This window comes from Phocoena sinus, chromosome 14 (genome assembly GCF_008692025.1).
Source record: "Phocoena sinus isolate mPhoSin1 chromosome 14, mPhoSin1.pri, whole genome shotgun sequence".
NCBI classification, from domain to species: Eukaryota; Metazoa; Chordata; class Mammalia; order Artiodactyla; family Phocoenidae; genus Phocoena; species Phocoena sinus.
Genome location: NC_045776.1, coordinates 50449405 through 50455986, shown reverse-complemented (window position 1 = coordinate 50455986; position 6582 = coordinate 50449405). Strand labels below are relative to the sequence as shown.

The 6582-nt window shown below is 52.8% G+C and overlaps 1 protein-coding gene across 2 annotated transcripts in view; it reads left to right on the top strand.

The window, feature by feature from the left end:
• CABLES1 (Cdk5 and Abl enzyme substrate 1) overlaps positions 1 to 6582 on the top strand; it is a 107248-nt gene that overhangs the window by 1371 nt on the left and 99295 nt on the right. The window lies entirely within an intron of this gene.

Below are 6582 nucleotides of genomic sequence, written 5' to 3'. Positions count from 1 at the left end.
AAAAGCGGCACCAAAACCTCCCACTGCAAGGAGGAGATCACGAGCTTCCAGAAACCCGGTCCGGACCCGGAGAAGCACTCTCCTTGCGCCAGGCAAGACTAGGCGGGGCGCAGAGTTGAGCCGTGGGTCCGGCCGGCGGCTAAGCGGCGCGTGTGAGCCGAACTTGCCGCAGACACGCCGTGAATCCCTCCTGAGAAGTTCTGCCTGCGCTCAAAGTATTCCAGTGTCCCAGGAGAACTTGGCGTTTTCCTTTTGCTTTTCTAAGAAAAGGGAAGTCCTTATGTTCCCTTGAACCAGGCCTTGGTGGTGGGGGACAGGGAGAAAATAGGGCTTGAGGATCCTTTTTTCCATTCCAAGGTGAATTTGCTGAAATTAGTGGAAAGGTGGTTGTGTTCGCTTGCTTAAGTCATCTGCGGGTATCAAGCATCTTAGCAAAACCGTGAAATGTTGGACACTTGCTTATTCAGGAAATGGCTAGAGCTTGTCACTTATGTTCCAGGGACAGTCGGGGAGCTAGGTCTGCATCAGGCAGTGGGACTGGAGGTTGGGAGAGAACAGGAGTGGGGAGCCCCAAGGAAGTGCAGACCTGTTCCCTGGGAGGCTTGTTACTTAGGAAGGCCTCTTAGGCTCCCTATGGCTCAGATATTTTAACTTCCTGGGGCTTCAGTTTCCCCTTCTGGAATGGGACCTTGCCAACATGTTGCAGGCCTCAAGGTGAGAAGGGGGAACCTTTCCTGTTACAGCCTCTCTCCTGTAAAGCTCATCTGAACACTTAGGCTTTTTCTGGCCTAAGTAAGAAGGTGGCCTGTTGGAAAACTTAACTTCCTCCCGCGGTGGACAGGCGGGAGAGAACAAGGCAGGCTCCTGCAGAATTTTGTTCTGAGTCTGTTTCTTCCCAAGTGGTGAAATCATGACCCTGCTTGGTATGTAGCATCCTAGCTGAGTGCACATGGGCTGCGGGCAGGGGTGTGGAGCGGTCGAATAGCTTTGTGACTGCATGGATGATTAGTGACGCTGGGCACAGGTGACAGCCTGGGCCTGGCATTTCTTGTCAGAGCATGCCTCTCCCCGTTATTGGGCCAGTGCACAGGAGGGGAGGGGAATCCCTTCCATTCTGGGTGAGTGGTTCGAACTCAGCAGTTTCTGGGCAGCTTGACATCACGCACTGGCTCTTAATGACTCTATAGTTTGAGCGTGAGCCCAGCTTGTCCAGCGGGTCAGGACAGGAGTTGTAATAAACATACATGTTATTCTAAGCCAGTGTGCAAGATTGCCCTGTGTCTCGTAGTAGACAGATGTGTTCCCATGCTCAAAACATCTAGAAACCAAATAACTTCACACTTTGTCTCCAAGAATCTCATTTCAGAGGACACGGAGGATCTTGTGTGTTGATATTTCTGATCCAAAAAAACAGCCGGATTTAATCTCTGAACCTATAAATACGAACCCCTTGGGTGTTTTATTGATTCCCCCCCCCCCAACACACACATTAAGATGATCAGTTAGTATAAGATGCTTCCTTAACCTGCCAGCCACATCCATCTTACTACTTCGGAATTATCCATATCCAGCGACTTGACGGGCGTTTAAAAAATTACATCTGTCAACAGAAATCGTGTCAAATTTAATGTGCAGAGAGGAAGTAAATGGGTAAAACAGATTTAAGAAAGGCCGCGAAGAGCTAGCATGGCCACGACTCATGGAGTGGCCAGGAACTTGGAATCTCCTAGGATACTTTGTTTCCTACACTGACTTGCTTGCAAGAGTTTTGTCAGAAGTGTGGTGCTTTTGTGACCACTAGAGAGTACTTTCACCTGCCTAGATGAATTGTGATGTGGAGTACAGACTCATTTGAATAAGGCCCAGGCCAACTTAAAGAATGTCATTTGTTTTCCTGGTATGCCTCCCTTTAAGAAGTTCTCCTAGCCTGGGTGGTTCCATATACTACTTCATAGATGTTCTCCTGGGGTGTTGTTTTTAAATCATATTATGCTTTCTTTGGATTTGTTGCTTGCAATTTAAAGAATTCCAAACAACCTTCCTGCTCAAAAGTGAGTTCTTGGACCTTCAGAGCTCTTACAAATGCAAACCCTCAGGCCCTACTCTGGACTACTTGAGCGCAAATTTGCATTTTAACAAGATCCCCAGATGATTCATATACAAGTGAAAGTTTGGAAAGCACTGCCATAGTTAATTGAAATCTGCCTTTTTTTTTTTTCATGGATTTGGGATTTCATATACCCGGTTTGGTATGGGTATATAAAAATCAGAGTCTCCTGATCTGAAATCTTGAAACCCTTTCTTTTTTGCTACTTCCATCTGGACGCTTGTGAAACTAATCACAATTACTTGTACTTCCAAATCTTGAAATATGACAGGAAAATTTCTGTGCCCAGACCTTGGCACAGATGTGTCCATGGATTGATGACTCCATCTCTGTGCTTTCGGCTGGATATTTGACATTTATCCCAGTGAATCCTCACAGCCACCCTATGTGTAGATTCTTTCTCAGACCCAGTATTGGCCAGGACCTTTGAGATCCAAGCCTGGTGTCTTTCCTCCACCACTGCACGGCATCACTGTGCCTTGCATGCAGTAGGCCCCAGGAGAATTTTGGAGCTGTTGGCTGTAAATGTTTGTCCGGGATAGAGCAGGCCAGTCGTGCTGGTATGATTCTGTACTCCCTTTCCTAGTCCTCACGTTTAGCCTTACTACTTAACCAGTCTCCACTGAAGTGTATAGCGAACTTAGGACCACGGGCCTCGTGCATGGGGCTCCAGGCCTGCCTGGAGTTTGTGCTGGGGTTTGCTCTATGGCTAGGTGTCAGAGCTGGGAAACCAAAAGGATGCCTTCTAGCTTGACATTCTGTTGTGTTCTCTGCCCGAGGAAGGTGTTAATAGGTGAAGGGGAGTGTAAATTTCTACGGTGTGTTTTAAGGCTTTCTTTCACTTTAAAAATTTCGCCTCAGGTAGCAGCTGGCAGCGGGTTACCCCACGTCGTAGAGCTCCTGAATTGCAGAATGGAGCCCAGGTGAACCGACGTGCGCCATCGGCCCTGACGAGAGGGGCACACGGGGACCAGGGTATTAATTTAAAACATGAGGGTTTTGCTTCTTAGAACACCCGTGTTAGCGTGTGCCGTGTGGAGACTCGGGTCTTCAGTGGAAAGAGAGCGTGGGGTGCAGAAGAGTCCCAAGCCTGGGGTTCGAATCGTGGTGCACAGCCTTGGGCAGTAAGTCAGCCCTTCCGGAGAGCCCCGGCCTGTGTTCCAGACCCTTTCAAGTGCAGACTGAGCTTACATTTATTATCGGGGTTGGGCGGGTGGGCGGGGGGTGACTGTGCGGGTGCTGAGTGCTGTATGTATTATGTATGTAAATGAGTTTAGAGTCACCTGGGGATCTTGAGAAAAGGCAGATTCTGATCCTGCGGGTGTGGGGGTCCCAAGTCTGCATAGTTAACTAGCTTCCTGGGAGGCAAATGGGCCGCACCTTGAAAAAGACTTTACTGGTATTATGATTGTTCCTACGCTAAGGACCAGGAAACCAGGGCTCAGAGAGATGAAGTAACCTGCTCGAGGTCACTTACCCCTTGGGGCAGAGCTCAGGCTCACACCTGACTGCTCTGGAGCTTCTAACCAGCCCTCCCTCTGCAGGGCCCCTCCTGGGGTGAGACCTGGACTGGTGCTGGGTCTGTGGTGTCCTCTTTACTGAAAAGAAAAACGTGAGCTCAATAGGGGATCGCCGCCAAGAGTAAGAGTGGGGGGATGGACTTCCTTCCCCACTTTGTCACCTCCCTGCTTTGTGACTTCAGGCAAGTCACCACACTGTGTTCCAGCTGGAAGCCACCTGACCCTTCTGGATTTTAGAAGTCAGGAAAGGACTTTGACCTCCTCTGCGGTAAGCCAACCCGAGTTATTGTTGAGCCATCTTTCCAGCAACATGCACTGTGGAAGCCAAAGCTGCAGTCCCGGGCCAGGCCACGCCCTGGTCAGGACGCTCACCCACAGCTCCTGCCAGGGCCTGAGGCGAGAGCCCGAGGTTCACCCGCTGCCCCCTTCCTTGCAGTCACCAAGTTGTCACGTCGTGGGTGAACTCAGCAGGGGAAATGCATCGGAAGCCTGCCCGCTGCTGGCAAGTGCCCAGCGAGGGCAGTGAATTCAAGTGTGACCCTTTGCCCTCCAGGAAGGGTGAGGGAAGCCATAGCCTGGCTTTGCAGTGTGTCCCTGTAGCCGGGCTGGGGAGCTCCGCCTGCTGGACACTTTTCCCGAGGAAGGAGAGTTGTTAGGTAGGGAGAAGGCCAAGGGCAGGTGGCCTTTGAACACACTGGGAAGGAGCAGTAGGTGAGGCCAGGTGAGGTGACACGATGTCAGTACCCTGCCCCCCTGGGCTCTGGACCTGCCCCTGCACTGGCTGGTAACCTCAGGCAAGTCCCTTCACCACCCCCCCACCCCAGCCTCTCCATTTCCTTCTGGGATGAAAGCGCTGGGACAGTTGAGTGCTGTGTTCTTCCAGCCTAGTGCCCTGGGTGCCCTTGCCCTTGCGCCTGGGGATGAGTGGGTAACTGAACCTCAGTGCAGAGGTGGAACTACGTGTATCCTGGGAGGCTCCAGCTGGCAGGACGTGCACTAATGAATGAAGGAATGGGTTTCCCCGGGTGTAAGGGAGAACTTTAAAAGACATGTTCAGCTGTGCTCCCTCTGGCTGGGGAGGTGTCGTAACTGGCCTGCCGGCCCCCGGCGGCCATCCAGGCTGGAAGCCAGGGCCACCACTCCTGTCTCGGAAGTGATCTGTGGTCCCTACCTCTGTTGCCTTTAAAGGGCCTTCAGGTTTACAGAGTGCTTTTGTAGATGTTGATTTCAGCCCCCAACAGCACGGAGGGGCAGGAATCCAAGGTCACAGAGTGAGTAGAGGGTGACCCTAGGTGCTCTGATATCTGTCAGGTATGTCGCGGAGGAGATTCTAGTTCGGGGACCTCATGCCTTGTATGATTTATTCAACAAACATGAACGTCATGAATATGAATTGTGGAGCGCCCCTGTCAGTTATGGGGGGTACCTACGTCAGCGTGGTCCCTGTGTGTGTTGGGAGACGCAGGTAAATGGGCCGATTTTTCCTGTGATGAGAGCTTGGTTAGAGGTGAGCCTGCCGTTTGAGCCCTCACCAGGGCAGGGACACTTCACGCTCCCCACCGCGGGACCGGGCTCAGTGCCTTGATGCAGTCAGTATTTTTATTTAACTACCATGTCCCAGGTGTCGTTCCAAGCACCCTTTGGAGGTCAGGCGAGTTCACATTTATAACAGCCCTTGGACAGCACCCCTGTATCGCCCCTAGTCTGAAGCACAGACAGGTTAAGTTACTGGCCCAGGATCGCTCAGGCTGTCCGTGGGAGCTGGGTTTGAACGCACGCATTCTGGCTCCAGGGCCTGGGCCCTATAACCCGCTTGTCTCTGCTCCACTGTGGTTTGAGCCAGGCTCATAAATGCTTGTTCAACTGGCTTCAGCGGAACTGGGGTGAAGGTGGCGTACGTGACCTCGAAGGGCACTGCTAGCCCTGCGGTTTCCTTATGTAGGTGTCTGCCTCTCTGTCCTTCAGGGAGGACCTCTGTGCGTGAGAGCCCAGGAGACAGCCCAGGGCGGACAGGATTCCCTGACTACAGCGATCCTGTCTTGCCCAGGGCCTGCCTGCACCGCCCCCGCCCCCCCCCTTCTCGACCACACCTAAATTCCTGTCACCTTTGTTATCTCTTCAGTGCACCTGTGCTTTCTGTGCCTTCCATCTTTCACAGGGAGGCGGAAGAGGAACAGGAGCCTGGCACCCCCAGGAATGGGGTTTGTGGCCCTACTTCTGCCACATACTCTGGGATGAGGTTCTCATCCATGAAATGGGAATAATAATACCACCTCCCTCCTGGGCGTGTTTCCTTTCTTCGGACCCTCTATTTTCTCAGCATCACGGCTTCCCCAGCCCAGGGGTTGGCAGACTATGGCCCATGGTCTGTTTATAAACAAGATTTTCTAGGACACAGCCACGCTTGTTCATCTCTGTATGGTCTTTGGGGGCCCTTGTGCCACAAGAGCAGAGTGGCGTAGTTGCGGCAGAGACCACGTGGCCTGCAGAGCCTGAACTATTCATTCTGATTCCTTACAGAAACGCGTGAGACTTCTGCCCCCCTGCACAGGGCTCTGTCCCCAGAGATGTGGGCTGGTCGCCTTGGTCCCTCCCTGTCCTTGTCTCCTGGAGGCTCCTGGCTTCTGTTTGGACCCGCCAAGCCCTTCTCCCCGACCAACAGAGGGGCCTTTCTGAGGCCCACACCCGATCTGGGCAGTTTTAAATTCCCTTGTATTTCACGTGTGGCTCTCCTGCCACCATGGCACCCTCTCTGCTCCCCTGAACGCCTGTCATCTCCATGCTGCGCTGGCTTTGCAAAGGACACCTGGGTTCTGGCACCCACAGGCTTCTCCATGGGAAGGGTCCCCACCAGACGCCCTTCCTCCCTTTTGGACCCATCACCCTGCAGAATCACCCGCGCCCCCCCCCGCCGCCCCGACTCCCCGCCCTGGGTATGGTACTGAGCACGCCCTC